At 43.7% G+C, this 20,652-nt stretch overlaps 1 protein-coding gene across 1 annotated transcript in view; it reads right to left on the bottom strand.

The window, feature by feature from the left end:
- The window catches only part of FAM131A (family with sequence similarity 131 member A), a gene marked incomplete at both ends in the record, with an annotated part of 76,532 nt that overhangs the window by 29,772 nt on the left and 26,108 nt on the right, over nt 1–20,652 (bottom strand). The window lies entirely within an intron of this gene.

Raw genomic sequence — 20,652 nt, 5'->3', positions numbered from 1 at the left:
TCCAGAAGATAGGCTTAAGATACAGAAGGATCTGGACAGACTTGAACACTGGGCGCTATCTAACAAAATGAAATTCAATGGTGAAAAAAGTAAGGTTCTACATTTAGGCAGGAAAGATCAAATGCACAGGTATAATATAGGTGGTACCTTGCTCAATAGTAGTAACTGTGAAAGGGATCTCGGAGTCTTAGTAGACAATCACTTCAATATGAGCCAGCAGTGTGCTGCAGCTGCCAAAAAAGCCAACACAGTGCTAGGCTGCATTAACAGAGGGATAGAATCAAGATCAAGTGAAGTACTAATACCACTTTACAATGCTTTGGTAAGGCCACACCTGGAATACTACATCCAGTTTTGGTCACCACGATGTAAAAAAGATGTCGAGACTCTAGAAAGTTTACAGAGAAGAGCAACAAAGATGATTAGGGGGCTGGAGGCTAAAACATATAGGGAACGGTTGCTGGAATTGGGTATGTGTAGTTTAACGAAGAGAAGAGTGAGGGGTGACATGGTAGCAGTGTTCCAATATCTCAGGGGCTACCACAAAGAAGAGGGAGTCAAGCTATTCTCCAAAGCACCTGAAGGCAGGACAAGAAGCAACGGATGGAAACTAATCAAGGAGAGAAGCAACCTAGAACTAAGGAGAAACTTCCTGACAGTTAGAACAATTAACCAGTGGAACAACCTGCCTCCAGAGGTGGTAAATGCTCTAACACTGGAGGTTTTTAAGAAGCGACTGGACAGCCATTTGTCTGAAATGGTATAGGGTTTCCTGACTGAGCAGGGGGTTGGACTAGATGACCTCCAAGGTCCCTTCCAACTTTATTATTATTATTATTATTATTATTATTATTATTATTATTATTATTATTATTGTTATTGTTATTGTTGTTGTTGTTGTTGTTGTTGTTGTTGTTGCTATTATTATTATTATTATTATTATTATTATTATTATTATTATTATTATGTCCCCCCTTGTCCTTCTCTCTTCATTAAACTAGACATAGCCAATTCCAGCAACCGTTCCTCATATGTTTTAGCCTCCAGTCCCCTGATCATCTTCATTGCTCTTCTCTGCACTAGAGTCTCAAATCTTGTTTACATCATGGCGACCAAAATTGGTTGCAGTACTCCAAGTGTGGCCTTACCAAGGCATTATAGAGTGATATTAACACTTCACGTGATTCAATATTTAATGCCCTCAAATTAGGGTTAGGAGATATCCAAGCAGGCAAAGAAGGACGTGGGCAACTGGAAAAGAGGACCAAAGGCCGGGGGTGGGGGTGGGGGGTGTGTCAAGGGGGGAAGGAGATGAAAGACATACAGGTTAATCCTTGACTTATGACCACAACTGAGTCCAAATTTTTTGTCGCTAAGTGAAACATCTGTTAAGTGACTTTTGCCCCATTTTATGACCTTTCCTGCCACAGGGGTTAAGTGAATCACTGCAGAGGTTAAATTAGTAACACGGCTGTTAAATGACTCCGCTTTTCGCATTGACTTTGCTTGTAAGAAGTTCACAAAAGGCGGTCACATGACCTCAGGACACTGCAACGGTCATCAATGTTCCCAAGCGTCTGAATTTTGATCACGGCACCATGGGGATGCTGCAACAGCTGCCAGTGTGATAATGTTTTTCACTAAGTCACTTGTTTGGGTGCCGTTGTAGCTTCAAACTGTCGCTAAAGGAACTGTTGTAAGTCGAGGACTACCTGTGCTGTCAACCCTCTTGGCATCCACAACAAAAATTATAGCAAAAAAATCTACACGTACAGGTTAGTCCTCAACTTACAACCACTTGTTTAGTGACCATTCAAAGTTACAATGCCACTGAAAAAAGGGACTTATGATCCTTTTTCACACAACCATTGCAGCCTCCCTGTCATCGCATAATGAAAATTCAGATGCTCGGCAACTGGCATGCACTTACGACGGTTGCAATGGCCCGGGGTCACGTGATCTCCTTTTGCCACCTCCTGACCAGCAAAGTCAATGGGGAAAGCCAGATTCACTTAACAACTAGGTTGCTAACTTAGCAACTTAACAAGCGTGGCAAGAAAGGTCGCCAAGTGGAGCTAAAACTCAGTTAACAACTGGCTTGCTTAGCAATGGAGACTTTTAGCTCAGCGGTGGTCGTACGTCAAGGACTGCCTGTATATGAAATTCCTTTTTTTTGCAGCATCGGAGAGACTGCCTTTCAACTGCAATATTTTCCCCAGCAAAATCTGGATTTCAATAAAGCAGAATATTTGTAGCTCAGGGTTGAAGCTCTGATGACATTACCTAGTTTGGGTAACGAAAGGTCTGCAAGAAAACTAAGCTAAACTCAGAGAGCACCAAAAATCTTGATTTCTCCCCCCCCCTCCCCAAGAACTCACTGTATGCTAGGGATGGTATCAACAACCTGTTATTCGAATTTCACCATTTGAAACAGAGGACAAGTCCTGCAGTCCACAATTAAAGTGAATATAGGTCTGAAAGGGTTGGATTGAAGCCGCTTGTTGGGATAAGCAAACAAATAAAATAAAATAAAATAAAATAAAATAATAAAATAAAATAAAATAATAAAATAAAATAAAATAAAATAAATAAAATAACATAAAATAAAATAAATAAAATAAATAAAATAAAATAAAATAAAATAAAATAATAAAAAAATAAAATAAAATAAATAAATAAAATAAAATAATAAAATAAAATAATAACATAAAATAATAAAATAAAATAATAAAATAAAATAATAAAATAAAATAATAAAATAAAATCAAGGCTGGCAATCAACCAGGGAAGAAAAAGAAGGAGACAGTTTATAAGGTCACGATGCAAAATGAATGACTACCGTCTTGAAAACAGTCCTTAAAAAAACCGGAAGACACTCCAAAAGTTGGAGAATTCAGGCAGTCCTCGGCTGAACGTCCACAATGGAGCCCGATGTTTCTGTGGCGAGGCGAGACAGTTGTTAAGTGAGTTTCACCCCATTGAACGACCTCTCTCGCCACAGTTGTTAAGTGAATCGCTGCAGTCGTTAAGTTAGTCACACGGTTGTTAAGTGAATCCGGCTAAACCCTCCCTCCCCCAATTGGCTTTGCTGGTCTGACGGTTGCCAAAGGGGATCACGTGATCCCGAAGACACCGCGACCGTCATAAATATGAACCAGTGCCCAAGCGTCCGAATTTTGATCATGTGACCCTGGGGTTGCTGCAAAAGGTTCGTCAGTCTGGAAAAGCAGCTCTGTAACCTTTCTTCCGGTGCCGTTGTGATTTGCAAAATGGATGGTTGTAAATGGATGGTTGTAAATCACTAAATGGATGGTTGTAAATCAAGGACTATACGTAGTGCCTTGAAGCGTGGAGGTTTGATTTAAAAGTCACAATAGCTACTGTATCTGGGTGGGGGTTTTGCCCAGTGGTGGGATTCAAATGCGCGAACAACCGGTTCTCTGTGTGGATGCCGCTTCCGGAAGTCCGTTCTGGGTCCGGGCAACAAAAAAATTAGCTACCGGTTCTGCCGAAGTGATGCAAAGCGGCTGAATCCCACCGCTGGTTATGCCCCATCAGTTTGTCAGTTCCTTTTTTCGCAAAGCCCTAAAATCAGCCGAGAGACGTTTTGTCTTCTTGTAAACGTTGTGATACAATTGTGCCTCAAAGGTCCTCCGTTGAGAAATTGACAAATTATACATTTGGGGAAGGATTTCTTTCAAAGCCCCTGTTCGCTCTTTTCCAGTAGGCTGTATAGAAATATTATGAATATAACGGGGAGCTAGGCACTTTCCGTTCTTCCATGCTTTATGAATTATTTCTCCATAATTTGAATTTTTATTTATTATTTCCCCCCCCCCCTGTGATTTACTTCTGGGCTATTTCTTTCCTCCGATGCTAATCACTGTGCTTTCCAAAAAAGCTCCTGTGCCTTGACCTTCCTGTTAGAGGGATTTCGGAAGCAGAAAAAAAAATCAAAATTATTATTATTATTATTATTTATATTATTATTATTATTATTATTATTATTATTATTTATTATTATTATTATTATTATTATTATTATTATTTATTACATTTATATACCACCCTTTCCCGAAGGACTCAGGGCGGTTTACAGGGTAATTAAAAACCAAAATACAAAAGTTAAAAAACCAAGTTTAAAAAAAAAATTAAATTTATCCCTGTATAAATAAAACCCCAGTTAAAATAAAATTAATCCTCAGCCTGGGCCAGAGAGCTCGAAGAGCCAGGTCTTCAGGTCCCGGCGGAATGAACGGAATGAAATTATGAGGGTGAAGAAACGCCAACGGTGCCGTTACCGTGTTGATTGTTTTGGGGATTCTTTTTACAGGACCGCAAAGTGTATTAGATGCCGGTATAAAAGAGAATAAACGTGGGTGGGTGTAAAACTTTAGGGAGTTCGGTCTTCAAGAACATATGGTAAATGGGGAAGGAATGCAATGTTATTTAGACATTTTGTTCTTTTTCTATTTCTAGCCTCAGTGCTAGTAAGGGAGTGCTATAACAAGCAGTCCTGACTTACGACCACAACTGAACCCAAAATTTCTGCTGTTAAGTGAGACATTTGTTAAGTCAGTTTTGCCCCATTTTACGACATTTCGTGCCACGGTCGTTAAGTGAATCACTGCAGCTGGTAAGTTACAAACCCGGTGGTTAAGTGCATCTGGATTCCCCTTTGACTTTGCTTGTCAGAAGGTCGCCCAAGGGGATCACGTGACCTCAAGAGAAAGCAACGGTCATAAAGTATGAACCAGTTGCCGAGCATCTGAATCTTAACCACATGATCATGAGGATGCTGCAAGGGGTCGTAACTCTGAAAAGCGGTCATAAGTCACTTTTTTCAGTGCCGTTGTAACTTTGAACGGTCACTAAATGAACTGTTGTAAGTCGAGGACTAGCTGTACTGATGTGATCAAAATGCCGCCATCTGCACTGCTGTTTCTCAACTTCGGCCTCTTCAAGATGGGTGGACTTCAACTCCCAGAATTCCCCAGCTCAGTTGTTTAATGCTCCCCGTTACAGGTAGCATCATGTTTTTAAACTTGTTTTGCAAAGAAAGCTAGCATATCAGGAAGAAAGTGTGGTTGGAACTCCTTAAACTGAGCAGCTAGTTTTCTAGCTGTGGGGAATAGTTCTTTACATTCAGTGACGGCAGAGATGATCTCAGAATTAAGCTACCTCTGTGCACAGCAGACTAGAAACTTGCCCTGGAACAGCGTTTCTCAACCTCGACAACTTTAAGAGGTGGGGATTCAACTCCCAGAATTCCCCAGCCAGAATTTGCTAGATGTTTATGCCTAAGGCAGGACTAGAACTCACGGTCTCCTAGTATTCACCAAAAGCCACCCGGCTGGCTTTCATGCCTCAGGCGGCACTAGAACTCACAGTCTCCTGATGACTGGGCAAAAACCACCCAGCCAGCTTTCATGCCTCAAGGCAGCACTAGAACTCACAATCCATATAAGGCGCCAGACTAGAAACCAGGAGACTGTGAATTCTAGTCTTGCTTTAGGCATGACAGCCAGCTGGATGACTTTGGGCCAGTGACTCTCTCCCAGCCCAACCCACCTCGCAGGGCTGTGGTTGTGGGAGGAAAAGAGCCTTGGTGGAGCAGTGGGCTAATGCCTCCTTAAGTAACACCAGCTGCCTGCAATTAGTGCAGGTTCGAGTCCCACCAGGCTCAAGGTTGACTCAGCCTTCCGTCCTTCCGAGGTAGGTAAAATGAGGACCCAGATTGTTGGGGGCAATAAGCTGACTTTGTAATAATGCCGCTTGGGGAGGGGGTGAAAGTCCTAATAAGCAGGCATATACATAGAATGAAGGCTACTGCTAAGCTTGTAAGCCGCCCTGAGTCTTCGGAGAAGGGCGGGATATACTGTAAATGGAATTAAAATAAATAAATAAATAAATAAATAAATAAATAAATAAATAAATAAATAAATAAATAAATAAATAAATAAATAAAAAGGGATAAAAATAAACGCAAATAAATAAAGGAATATCTTTACAAGTTCCTATTAAGAGACAGGAGTTCTGTTCGCGCAACATGTCTAATTACTAATCTGACCTACTGGCGGGGGAGGGATTAGCACAATCCCAAAGGAACCCAGCAAGATGGATTCACACAACTTGTCAGTCTGCCAAAATAAACACCCCACTCACCCCTCCGGGGGAAAAAAAATAAATCTACCCAGATCTCTTGATCTGAGTTTCAAAGTAAAGGTAAAATGAGGACCCAGATTGTTGGGGGCAATTAAGCTGACTTTGTAATAATGCCGCTTGGGGTGTGTGTGAAAGCCCTAACAAGCAGGCATATACATAGAATGAAGGCTACTGCTAAGCTTGTAAGCCGCCCTGAGTCTTTGGAGAAGGGCGGGATATAAATGGAATTAAAATAAAAATAAAAATAAATAAATAAAGTGCTGTGTGGATGCAGCCTTGCACGTGGAACTGATGGACGCAGCGGCGGTGATCGTGTGCAAGGGGGGAAAGTTGGCGAGGCCTGAAGAAATATGAAAATCATTCCCCCACCCCACCCCCACATTCGACACACACACCCCGGACGCATTTCTCCCTTACCTCTTTTTCCTGGGGGGGGTGCCCTATGCAAAATTGGAAGAAGATTACATTCCCCCTAATGCACTACCCGGCTTTGTCCCCAAGGCCACCCCTTGCCTGCCCCCCACAGCGAGACAGGGAAGTGGGGAGGGGGGTGCGGATGGTACAGAGAAAGCCGCATCCGTCATGGATACCACTCCGGAGGGCACCTTGAGGTGGGGGGGGCACCCTCTTTCTCTCCACCTGCCCCTTGTTGGAAAACAGCCATGGGGTCCTCCTTTATCCAATGATTCTTCTTCTTCGGCAGGCTTACCTTGGCCCCTTCCCACATCGCAGCAGCCCTCCTGGCTCCCGCCCCCCCCAAGCCGATCGGGGCTGGTAGCTTGGAACAAGGTGTATTTCCATGGCAACCAGTCATCACGGACCGATTTCTCCCAGGATACAGGCCGGGCTCTTTACTGACGTCAGTGTAGAACAGTAGGAGTGATAACACCCAGGCCTTTCAAGGCGCCCCGAGAGTGGGAGGGGGCAGTTTAGCTGCTTAAGGTTTCTCCCATCTCCGCCCCATAGTGGGAGAATCATCCCTTTGACCAAAAGAGCTGATATGTCAGGAAGAAGGCGGGTCTGGAACGCCTTGCATTGAGCAGCGAGTTTTCTACTTGCGGGGAATAGTTCTTTATATTCTTCAGTGGTGGCAGAGCTGACCTCAGGACTAAAGTGAAAACTGCTGTTCTGTGCATCGCAGTCTAGAAACATGACTTAGCCGAGTGTTTCTCCAACTTGATAACTTTCAGGTGGGTGAACTTCAACTCCGGAATTCAACCATTAGGCCAGTTTCTATTTTTCTGTGTCTCTCTTTTATTCTCTCTCTCTCTCTCTCTCTCTCTCTCTCTCTCTCTCTCTCTCTCTCTCTCTCTCTCTCTCTCTCTCTCTCTCTCTCTCTGTGTGTCTTTCTCTTCCATTCTCTCTATCTATCTATCTATCTATCTATCTATCTATCTATCTATCTATCTATCTATCATATCTATCATCTGTCTATCTCTTTCATTCTCTTTTCCTCTCATTCGCTCTTATACTTTCTCATTTTCTCTCTCATTCTTTCTCACTCATTCTCACACACACTTTCTCTCACACACACACACTTTCTGTCTCTCATTGTCTCTCTCTCTCTCTCTCATTTTTTCTCTCCCTCATTCTCTCTCTCTCTCTCTCTCTCTCTCTCTCTCTCTCTCTCTCTCTCTCTCTCTCTCTCTCTCTCTCTCTCTCTCTCTCTCTCTTTCACACCAGGTGAGCAACCAAGAGGGGTAAGGACCTAGGATGAAATGCACTTTTACAGGTTAAGCAGGGTGAGATTAAAATCTTCCTCTGACTTAGCCGGTCGATCATGGCCTGTCTGATTAGCTTACAGTTCCATGCATTGTGCAAACCCAGAAAATGGGTTAATTTAATCATCAGATGAAGCATGTCATTCGAATGCAATCAATGTCTGGGGACAGACACACAATTCGCAGTGGGAATTTCTTCAATAAGGCCCTTGACCAAAGAATCTGCTCTTTTAAAATAACAGAGGTTGCAGCTCAAGACAGCAACAGCTCGGGCAGATCATGGCCATCTGGGAGGGGGAAAAGAGAGGTGTGTGATATCACATACACACCATTGTGGCTTTTGATGGGCACTGGTGAAAATAGAGAAAAGAGAATGCATATGTATACATACACATACACCAGGGGTCTTCAAACATGGCCCTTTTATGACTTGTGGACTTTAATTCCCAGAATTCCTGACATACACATGCAAACATACACAAACACACACATACATACACACACAAACACATTTATCATATATTTGTCGTATTTAGGAACTACCCATCTCCCTCACAGAGGGTCTCTGGGCAGTGTAGAATAAAATACTGAAAGTAGAAAAACAGCATACAGGTAGTCCTCGACTTACGACCACCATCGTGCCCAAAATTTCTGTCACTAAGTGAGTCAGTTGTTAAGTGAGCCCCATTTTAGGGCTTTTCTTGCCTCATTTGTTAAGTGAATCACTACAGTTGTTAAGTTAGTCACACGGTTGTTAAGCAAATCTGCCTTCCCCATTGATTTTGCTTGTCAGAGGGTCGCAAAAGGGGATCACGTGACCCCGGGATGCTGCAACCATCATAAATATGAACCAGTGGCCAAGCGTCTGAATTTTGATCACGTGACCTGGGGGGGAGGCTGCAACAGTCATAAGTGTGAAAAATGGCTGCAAGTCCCTTTTTTCAGTAATGTTGTAGCTTTGAACAGTCACTAAACAAACCACTGTAAGTCGAGGACCACCTGTATAAAATTTAAACAGGCAAGGAATATTAATTAATTAATATTAAATTAAAAAAATAATTAAAAGGGGGGTCTTTCAGGGGAAAATCTGTTAAGGGACTTAATTTTGAGCAAAGGTCCAGGTATTACAACGATTTCCTGAATGGGCACACTCACACTCACACACTCACACCCACCAATTATTCAGGAAATTTACTTGAAGCTGCAGGGGTTGAATTTATGCAGCTTTGCCTCAGCTTATTAGTTGTTCGAGATAGCTCCGGGCAATGTAGGATGAGGCCAGAAAACAAGGTCTAAAAGCTAGAAAGTATCTTGGATGAGAAGCAAAATATTCTTTTTTAAAAAAAAAACCAAGAAAATCCAGTTAGCTTTCGCAAAAGCACCTTTGGGAGAACCACGATCTGGATGACTGAGAATGTCTAGTTTAATGAAGAGAAGGACGAGGGGGGACATGATAGCAGCGTTCCAATATCTCAGGGGCTGCCCCAAAGAAGAGGCAGTCAAGATATTCTCCAAAGCGCCTGAAGGCAGGACAAGAAGCCACGGATGGAAACTAACCCAAGAGAGAAGCAACCTAGAATTAAGGAGAAACTTCTTGACAGTTAGAACAACTAACCAGTGGAACAACCTGCCTCCAGAAGCTGTGAATGCTCCAACACTGGAAGATTTTAATAAGAGATTGGACAGCCCTTTGTCTGAAATGGTATAGGGTTTCCTGCCTGAGCAGGGGGTTGGACTAGAAGACCTCCAAGGTCCCTTCCAACATTATATTATTATTATTATTATTATTATTATTATTATTATTATTATTATTATTATTATTATTATTATTATTATCACAGTCAGCCAGATGTTCAAACTGGATTTGGCATTTTTGTCTACCTATCAAGTCCTTACCAAGGACCTGGGATAGGCAGATGTGGATGTGAAGGGATTTTATTATCCTTAAGGTTGATGTTAGTAATATTGATATTAGTAGTGATACTTTGTAATCGTCTTTGTTTATGTGCAAGCAGCTTTGTAGGTGCTTTATATTGGGAAATTAGTTATATGAAAGCAAATGTTTCATGCTTTAGGTACGGGGGATTCCTTACATGAAAAGAGCAAGGTAAGGGGAGGGGGGAAAGGAGTTACGGATGGAGCCTGTGTTGTTGTGTATGAGTCATCATCTAGGAATTATTTTTCTGTACCTTTTGGTTCCTAGTACCAAGGCCAGATCTCTTTGTTCTGGAAAGGTATAAAAGGTGGAAGACATCTTTCCTGGTTGTTGCCTTCATCTCTCTACCAGCCACGAAGAGAGATGTGGCCACCGAACTCTATTTTGATCAAAATAAAAGTTGTTTGCTTGCTGAAACCTCAGGAGTTCCTTTTGGCTCTTTTAAATTCCTGAGTAATGCTGGGGCAAGTGTGAGGCTAAGTGTAAAACCTTACAGTTGTTTGATGGTGTTAAAGATATTGTCACAGGATGGACAATATCTGTGTTATTGTTATTGTTATTGTTATTGTTGTTGTTGTTGATGATGATGATGGACTTTTAACTGGGGTTTTTTAAGAGTACAGGGTGAATTTAATATTTTTTAACTTGGTTTTTAACTTTGGTATGTTTTGATTTTTAATTCCCTGTAAACCGCCCTGAGTCCTCAGGGAAAGGGCGGTATACAAATGTAATAAAATAAAATAAAATAAATAAATTTAGAATCTCCACAATCAGATATAGTGGTTTTTTGAGGACATGGGATGTAGGCTGATAAAACCACCCTGCAACATATGAAGGAGAGATCTATGCTTGTTTTCTTTGCAAATGGTTTCCGAGCAAATCATGGATAGCAGCAAGGCGATCATTCAAAATGTAAAAACAAGGCGAATGTATTTAAAAAATAGCAATGGAAAGTCGATCGGAGTGTTAAGAAGGGGGTCCCTCCCCCCCCCCGCTGCCTTCTACATATTTCCTCTGCTGTATAGATCAACGTTTCTCAATCTTCACACCCTGAAGACGGGTGGACTTTTGATCCCGTGATCACAGGATCGCTGCAAGGATCGTTAAGTGTGGAAAACCGTCATAAGTCACTTTTTTTCAGCACCGTTCTAACTTTGAACTAAATGAACCTCGCTGGCTGAGGAATTCTGGGAGCTGAAGTTCCAGACGTCTTCAAATTGCTAAGATGGAGAAACACCATGGAAAAGCTGGAAAGAGGAATTTAAAAGCTAGTAAAATGGAAGAGACACCGATGAGGCATACTTGGCAAAATGTTAAGGTCCGGAATAGACAGATGTGGTTTGTTCTGTGGATTGTGCATAACGCAGTGCACAATTTTTATTTACTTTCTATTTATCGTTTCTCCTCTTCCTCCTTCAGAAGAAAGTTCTGGTTTTCAAGTCCTCGAAGAATAGACTCACATAAGGCATGGGGGCTGAAACGGTGTTTGCTTCACCCAAGAAATGCATCCAAACAATATGAGAAAGCTAACTGCACATTCCAAATTTTAGCCCTGGAATTTCAGTGGCTTTTTCCAAGCTACGTTCATCCTCGATTTGGTTTACAGATAGTCCTCGACTTACGATCGCAACTGAGCCCCAAATTTCTGTTGCTAAGCGAGACAGTTATTAAATGAGTTTTGACGCATTTTACCACCTTTCTTGCCGCAGTTGTTAAGCGAATCGCTACATTGCTAAATTAGTCACACGGTTCTTAAGTGAATGGGGCTTTTCCCCAATGACTCTGCTTGTCAGAAGGTCGCAAAAGGGGATCACGTGACCACCCCCCCAGGACACTGCAGCTGTCATAAATACGAGTCATCTGCCAAGTGTCTGAATTTTGATCATGTGACCATGCGGATGTTGCAGCTGTTGTAAGTGTGAAAAATGGCCACGAGTCATTTTTTCCCCAGCACCCTTATAACTTCAAACGGTCACTAAACGAGCTGTTGTAAGTCGAGGCTTAATTGCATGCAGGGGGAAAACCAATCACGTTCCTGCAGCATGGAGAGCAAAGGAAGCTTTATGAGGTAAATGGTATTGTGTAAAGGTATGTGCAAAGTTTGTTCTCTCGTCTGAAGTGAACCCAACTACCGTAGCCCTCGATTTATGACCAAAATTGAATCCAAAATTTCTGTTGCTAAGCGGGACAGTGGTTAAGTGAGTTTTGCCCCATTTTGCGACCTTTCCTGCCACAATTGTTAAGTGAATCGCTACACTGTTAAATTAGTCTCACACGGTCGTTAAACAAATCTGGCTTCCCCCATTGACTTTGCTTGTCAGAAGGTCACTAAAGGAGGGCCACGTGATCCCAGGAACCGTCATAAATACGAATCAGTTGCCAAATGTCTGAAGGTTGATGACGCGAGCAAAAAGTGTGCGAAAAATAACCGTAAGTGTGAAAAAGGGTCACTTTAAGTCACTTTATTCGGTGCTCTTGTAACTTTGAACGCTAGACAAACTTTTTTACCTCAAGGACTGCATGTACTCTGTACATATTCAGAAAGAGAGCCCTAATTAAACCTTGCCAAACTTCAAAAATGACAACCAACACTTACACACCCTGGAAAGCCTTTTCTGGAAAAAAAAAGCAACAGAACTTGGTGATAATTGCTTCTGAATGGCACCCATGCTGCCTTTTTTTTCCCTCAAGGCAGTGGATCAGCAGCCTGGGCTTTGTGTATGCGCATGTGGTACATACTTCTCAGTTATTTTGCTGCCTGTTTATTGAAACTGTCATTCCTCAGCAAATGGCAAATAATGCTGTAGCAAAAAGCACAGAGGGGAAAGAAAGGTTTTGTACTCATTGTGAGAGCTGTGGGGGCAGAACCCAAAGCTTTTAAGTACTGAGTAGGATTTTCAGCTCATTGCGTCTCTCGGGGTTATTCTACATTTGACGATACCTACCTGCTCCTCTATCTATTAAATGTCGCCGTGGGGTATTTAAGAAGTTAACGGGCATGGGTTTTGCAGAACACGTATTTACTTCCTGTTCCAGAAGACAGGAACTTTTCTTCATCAATGATTTGGATAAGGGGATAGATGGGGAACTCATCAAATTTGCAGACGACACCAAGCTGGCGGGAATAGCCAATAACACCCCAGAAGATAGAGTCAAGATACAGAAGGATCTTGACAGACTTGAACATTTCTCATGGTTCCGATTAATGAAACAGTTCAAACAACACTCCGGCATTGTTTTTCTAAAAGTCTATAATAATCAGAATGAAACATCGGCACTCACGGATGGATGCCAGAATCTGAATTCTCCTCCCCTTAACACATCATATCATGCAGAATTCCCTCCCTTAATTACACGTCATGAATCACATTCACCAATTAGTTTAACACACAAAGTTTCACTTACCTTCTGCAGCGGCTATCCCTTATCTTCTCAAAACATCCAGGTTGAATTCCTCCCGCGCTTTAGTGATTCAAAGCCAAACAGTTAAAGCAAAAGGCTGCCTCTTATGTTGTCAGTGCAAAAACATGTCAACGTTTGCAGCGTTGACACATTGGGCGCTATCTAACAAAATGAAATTGAGTGGTGAAAAAAGTAAGGTTCTACAATTAGGCAAGAAAAACCAAATGCACAGGAACAGTGTAGGTGGTACCTTGCTCAATGGTAGCAACTGTGAGAGGGATCTCAGAGTCCTAGTGGACAACCACTTCAATATGAGCCAGCAGTGTGCTGCTGCTGCCAAAAAAGCCAACACAGTGCTAGGCTGCATTAACAGAGGGGATAGAATCAAGATCATATGAAATGTTAATACCACGTTACAATGCCTTGCTAAGGCCACCCTTGGAATACTGCATCACGATTTTAAGTTTGTAACACTGTTCTTAAGTGAATCTTGCTTGCCCGTTGACTTGGCTTGTCAGATAGTCACAAAAGAAAATCATATGATTATCTGGGACACGGTCATAAATATGCCCCCGTTGCCAAGCATTCAAACTTTGATCACATGACCATGGGGATTCTGTGGTAACTTCACTTCAGTTAGTCACTAAATGAATGGTTGTAAGTTAAGGACTACCTGTATGTACACAATGCCTTTGTAGCTAGTTCCCAACTTACAAATGTTTGTTTAGCAACTGCTTATAGCAGGGGTCTTCAAACTTGGCAACCTTAAGACTTGTGGACTTCAACTCCCAGAATTCCTCAGCCAGCCCTGAGTTGAAGTCCATAAGTTTTAAAGTTGCCAAGTTTGAAGACCCCTGGCTTATAGTTACAATGGCACTGAAAAAAGTTTCAACCGGTCCTCATACTTCTGACAGCCACAGCATCCTCACAGTCACATGTTTGAAATTCTGGCATTTAGCCATTGGCATGTATGTAAAACAATTGAAGTGTCCCAGAGATATGGGATCACCACGTGCGGCCTTTCTAGCCACTTCCAACAAGCAAAATCTATAGGGGATTTGATTAATGACAGCATGATTCACTTAACAACTGCAGTAATTTGCTTAACAACCGTGGCATAAGAAGATTGTATTGTCAGGCGCGACTGACTTCACTGCTTTGCTTAGCAACAACAATTCTGCTTGTAAGTTGAGGACTACCTTAGTGCACTGATTTCACTGACTTTTGATGATGATGATGATGATGATGATGATTTTTTTTTAATTTTAATTCCATTTGTATCCCGCCCTTCTCCGAAGACTCAGGGCGGCTTACAAGCTTAGCAGTAGCCTTCATTCTATGTATATGCCTGCTTATTAGGGCTTTCACACACACCCCAAGCGGCATTATTACAAAGTCAGCTTAATTGCCTCCAACAATCTGGGTCCTCATGATGATGATGATGATGATGATGATGTTGGAAGGAACCATGGAGATTATCTAGTCCAACCCCCTGGTATAGGCAGGAAACCCTATACCATTTCAGGCAAATGGCTGTCCAGTATTCTTAAAAACTTCCAGTGTTGGAGCATTCACCTCTTCTGGAGGCAGGTTGTTCCACTGGTTAATTGTTCTAACTGTCAGGAAATTTCTCCTTAGTTCCAGGTTGCTTCTCTCCTTGGTTGGGTTACATCCATTGCTTCTTGTCCTGCCTTTCAACGCTTTGGAGGATAGCTTGACTCCCTCTTCTTTGGGGCAGCCCCTGAGATATTGGAACACGGATATCATGTCCCCCCTCATCCTTCTCTTCCTTAAACTAGACATTCCCAATTCCAGCAACTGTTCCTTATATTTTTAGCCTCCAGTCCCCTGATCATCTTTGTTGCTCTTCTCTGCACTCTCTCTAGAGTCTCAACATCTTTTTTACACCGTGGTGACCAAAACTCGATGCCGTATTCCAAGTGTGGCCTTACCAAGGCATTGTAAAGTGGTATTAGCACTTCACGTGATCTTGATTCTATACCTCTATTAATGCTTTGGAGAACAGCTTGACTCCCTCTTCTTTGTAGTAGCCCCTGAGATATTGGAAGACTGCTATCATGTCTCCCCCACACTCGTCCTTCTCTTCATTAAACTAGACATTCCCAATTCCAGCAACCGTTCCTTATATATTTTAGCCTCTAGTCCTCTGATCATCTTTCTCAAATATGCATGGTTGTAATATGTAATATTATCTGGTGGCTCAGTGGGTTAGGATGCTGAGCTTGTCGATCAGAAGGTCGGCAGTTTGGCGGGTTGAATCCCGACTGCCGCGTAACAGAGCCTGTTACTCGTCCCAGCTTCTGCCAACCTAGCAATTCGAAAGCACGTAAAAATGCAAGTAGAAAAATAGGGACCACTACGGTGGGAAGGGAACAGCGTTCCGTGCGCCTTTGGTGTCTAGTCATGCCAGCCACATGACCACGGAGACGTCCTCGGACAAGCGCTGGCTCTTCGGCTTTGAAATGGAGATGAGCACCAGCCCCTAGAATTGGAAACGACTAGCATGCATGTGCGGGGGAACCTTTACCTTTAATATTAGACAATCCCAGTTTGAACTTTGGAGAACTGCAAATCACAGCTAAATTTGACCAGATGGTTCGAAAATAAGAAATTCAGGAAGTTGGCAGCAAAATGATCACTAAATAACTCTCTCCCTCTTCTCTGCTTTAAGGAGAGCAGATGTTCTGGGCGTTCATGCCTGCTTGCAGCAATTCCAGCCACCTGCAAATTTCAAAGGCCCAACGGATGCTAACAACAGAGGAGCAGGCCAAGCAGAGATGGTCTTCTTGGTTGCCTCTTGCCTGAACCTCTTGGAAATGGCACAATTCTGGCCAGATCAAGCCAAAAAGCTACTTTTTCGATTTCTTAGCTATTTTGTTTGAGGGCTGAGAGCAGAGATCACCCGGAGTTGGCTAATTGAATTAATCCCAGGATTTGAAAGACAGCATCTGCAAAAACCAAGTTGTTACTATCAAGACGTTGGGCTGCTTCTGGAGAGAACAGGACATCTGGAATGATGGTCTTCTCTAACATCTGGCTGGATTCAACAGCTGGCTTTTCTTCCACTAAAACAGGGGCCTTCAAACTTGGCCCTTTTATGACTTGTGGACTTCAACTCCCAGAATTTCTCAGCCAGGCATGATCTGGCCAGAACTGTGCCATTTCCAAGAGGTTCAGGTAAGAGGCATGCCTGGCTGAGGAATTCTGGGAGTTGAAGTCCACAAGTCATAAAAGCGCCAAGTTTGAAGACCCCTGCACTAAAATGTCCTGGGCTCACCACACCTGCACCGTTAGACCTGCCCATCAAAGGAATATAAAAACGAAGGCCTTCAGTGCACATATTAACAGAAGGGACCTTGGAGGTCCTCTAGTCCAACCCCCTGCTCAGGCAGGAAACCCTATACCAGGGGTCTTCAAACTTGGCCCTGTTATGACTTGTGGACTTCAACTCCCAGAATTCCTCAGCCAGGTATGTCAGAAGTCCACAACTCATAAAAGGGCCAAGTTTGAAGACCCCTACCCTATACCATTTCAGACAAATGGCTGTCCAGTCTCTTCTTAAAAACTTCCAGTGTTGGAGTATCCACAACTTCTGGAGGCAGGTTGTCCCACTGGTTAATTGTTCTGTCAGCAAGTTTCTCCTTAGTTCTCTCCTTGCTTAGTTTCCATCCATTGCTTCTTGTCCTGCCTTCAGGTGCTTTGGAGAATAGCTTGACTCCCTCTTCTTTGGGGCAGCCCTTCAAATATTGAAAGACTGCTACCATGTCTCCCCAAATCCTTCCTTTCATCAAAGTAGACCTACCCACTTCCAGCAACTGTTCTTCATATGTTTTAGACTCCAGTCCCCTAATACTGTCCTCCATCATGGCATCTCCAACCAGCAAGAAACCTCACCGGTTGGATTTCTAGTCCACGGTGGTGGGGATACAGCAGCAGATCCATTGGGGGACTCTGATTCATGAGGGATTAAGAACTGGGGCAAGAAAGGTCATGAAACGGAGCAAAACTCACTTAACAACTGTCTTGCTTAGCAACAGAAATTTTGACCGCTCAATTGCGGTCATAAGTCAAGGGCTACCTGTACAGGGCGTCCTCAGATTAGGACCACAATTGAGCCCAACATTTCTCTTGCTAAGCGAGACATTTCTCAAGTGAGTTTTGCGCCATCTTACGACCTTTCTTGCCCCAGTTGTTCAGTGTAATCACTGCAGTTGTTATGTCAGTAGCACCTGTCGTTAAATGAATCTGGCTTCCCCACTGACTTTGCTGGTCAGAAGGCCGCAAAAGGGGACCGCCTGATCCTAACCGAAGACGTTGCAAATCAACGTAAATAGGAGCCAGTTGCGAAGCGTCTGAATTTTGATCACGGGATCACAAGGAGTGCTGCAATGGTCCTAAGCATGAAAAATGGCCGTAAGCCACTTTTCCCAGTAGTGTTGTAACTTTGAACGGTCAAGGCAGGATGCCTGGGCTAAGGCAATTTCCTAAACCTGGGTCAATGAAACACAATTGTCGCCTTCATATAATGCACTCACCTGGAAGAAACAACCTATGCTGGTAAGAGATAAATTGTCTTCTAATAGCCTGCTGAGTTTCAAACCCTCCTTTAGCCGTCTTTGGCGGTTTGAGTGAACCCAGCCACTTAAACACCGTGGACACCATTCTAAAAACTCTCATTTCGCACCTTCTCAGCCTTTTGAACTTCAGCACCATCGTCCTCAGCCAGATGGGCTAGCCACCACACACCTAATCGTAAGCTAACCACTCTTGGGGGTCACTCGACCAACTAAAGTACCGCAAGAAAAAACAACAACACCAACATTTAAAATCAAGCACGTTTCCTCATTGGATCTTGGAGGAGATCACGCATAAATCACCGAATCCACCCATTCCTTGGAACAGGACCCCACCCCCCATCGAAGCCTCCCTGATCCAGAAGAGGGGATCCTAGGTAGCAATGCTTCAACAATCACACTTCCCACCCAAACATTCATAATATTGCCCTGCAAAATAAAGCAATTATTCTTCCCCGCGGAGTGGTTCCTGCTGATCAACTTGATGGTCAACGTGATTGTCATCCATCATTATCCCTGAGTATGAATTGGTTGGGACCATCTTCTGGGCGATGTCCCTTTAAAGAACTTCCCAAATGGGATCCTACTGTAATAAGTAAGTGCAATGACCTTGAGCGGCAGAAGAAAGAGCCAGTATCAAGATAAAGTCAGATAACAGAAAGCTGAGTCTGGGACAAAACTGTAACGTGAGAAGACGTCTCAAACAAGCCCCTCCCCAGTTGTCATGGAGATAAAGAGATGGAGGGAGAGATGCATTCAGACTTGCAAGAGTCTGTTATTATACCTTTTTAACAAAAGTAACCATGGCGTACAGAGAACAACAGAATAACAGATTTGGAAGGGACCTTGGAGGTCTTCTAGTCCAACCCCCTGCTCAGGCAGAACACGGCCTACACCATTTCAGACAAATGGTGGTCCAATCTCTTCTTAAAAACTTAAAAACTGCACATTTTTAGTTTCCTGGTCTGGTCTACTTCAAAAGGCTGACACAAACACCATGCCCTTACATCTTTCTTAAGGCTTAAATATACTCCCTGACGCCAGTCCTTAGTATCTTCTCATAAAGACTAAGTTTATGTCGGGCACAAGCAATCAGACCCCACAGACTAGAGTTCAAGCACGCTACTTTATTGTATTCTGCCTGTAATAGAGGAATCTCCCCAGCTGGCGGCAGTCAGAACTTTGAAACTGGGTCGTAAGTAGCTCTGGAGAGTCCAACAGAATAATAGAGTTGGAAGGGAACTAGGAGGTCTTCTAGTCCAGGGGTTCCCAACCCCCGGTCCCATGGACCGGTCCCGGCCCACGGCATGCCAGCCACTGGTCCGCACAAACAAAAAAAGCCCCATCCGCGGGATGCAGGCAGCACACAAAACGACGCATCCTTTGGTCCGCGGAAAAACCTCTCTCCACGGAACCGGTCCCTGGTGCCCAAAAGGTTGGGGGCTTCTGTTCTAGTACAACCCCCTGCTCAGGCAGGAGACCCTGTACCATGTCAGATAAATAGCTGTCCAATCTCCTCTGAAAATGCTCCAGTGATGGAGCACCCACAACTTCTGCAGGCAAGCCGTTCCAGTGGTTAATTCAGGGGTCTTCAAACTTGGCCCTTTTATGACTTGTGGACTTCAACTCCCAGAATTCCTCAGCCAGGCATGCTGGCTGAGGAATTCTGGGAGTTGAAGTACACAAGTCATAAAAGGGCCAAGTTTGAAGACCCCTAGGTTAATTGTTCTCACTGCCAGGAAATTTCTCCTTAGCTCTAGGTTGCTTCTCTCCTTGATGAGTTTCCCTCTGTTGTTTCTTGTCCTGCCCTCGGGCGCTTTGGAGAACAGGTTGACCCCTTCTTCTCTGTGGCAGCTCCTTAGATCTGGAAACACTGCCATCATGTCAAAAGGTCTGTCATAACCTTGGCTATAAGTCAAGGACTGCCTTTAATACAGGTGTATCTCTCACATATATCCATCAGTCACCTTCCTTACTTCCTACAGGGGTCGAGGGGATGTCAGGTACCGTTTGAGGCCGCGGCTGCATCCTGCATCCTTTGCAAAGTGATATTATGACACCTAGTGATTTCATGCTTTCCGGGGAAGCCACTCATCGCTTGGCTCTGAAACATGTGCAGACCTCCTTTAAATGGGGCAGAGTTGCATCAGCTGGCCTCCTTCTTTGGCATTATTGTTTGCACTTTGCCTTTTGTGGGGTTGAATTATCTTATTTTTCAAGCAGATGTAATTGCTGCTAGGTATCCCGAGTGGTGTTTGCATGCTAAAAGGGAATGCTATGATTTTTGTATATAAAAAGCAAACAATTTAAAGCTGGTAATGGATCTCCCAGAAAGGAGGAGGAAGAGGAGGAGAGGAGGGGGAGGGGGGAGGAGGAGGAGGAGGAGAAGAACGAGAATGAGGAGGAGGAGGGGAGGGGGAGAAGGAGGGGAAGGAGAAGGAGGGGAAGGGGGAGGAGGGGACAGAGGAGGAGGGGAGGAGGAGGAGGAGGGGAAGGGGGAAGGAGGAGGAGGAGAAGGAGAAGAAGGAGAAAGGAGGAGGAGAGGAGGGGAGAAGGAGGGGGAGAAGGAGGGGAAGGGGGGAGGAGGGAAGGGAGGAGGAGGAGGGGAGGAGGAGGAGGAGGAGGAGGAGAAGGAGAAGGAGGAGGAGAAGGAGAAGAAGGAGGGGAAGGGGGAGGGGGAGGGAGGAGGAGGAGGAGGAGGAGGAGAAGGAGATGACTTTTGGGGGCCAATACACTGGAAGGGCATGTTCATAAATTGGTTTGTTTTTATTTTCTGGACTCACACGTTATACGGAACCGCGAACTAATCTAGCAGAAATAAACTTGCCCCACG

Source organism: Vipera ursinii (genome assembly GCF_947247035.1).
Source record: "Vipera ursinii genome assembly, chromosome: 5".
Classification (NCBI taxonomy): domain Eukaryota; kingdom Metazoa; phylum Chordata; class Lepidosauria; order Squamata; family Viperidae; genus Vipera; species Vipera ursinii.
The sequence above is the reverse complement of the archived record's forward strand: the minus strand, read 5'-3'. Positions and strand labels throughout refer to the sequence as shown.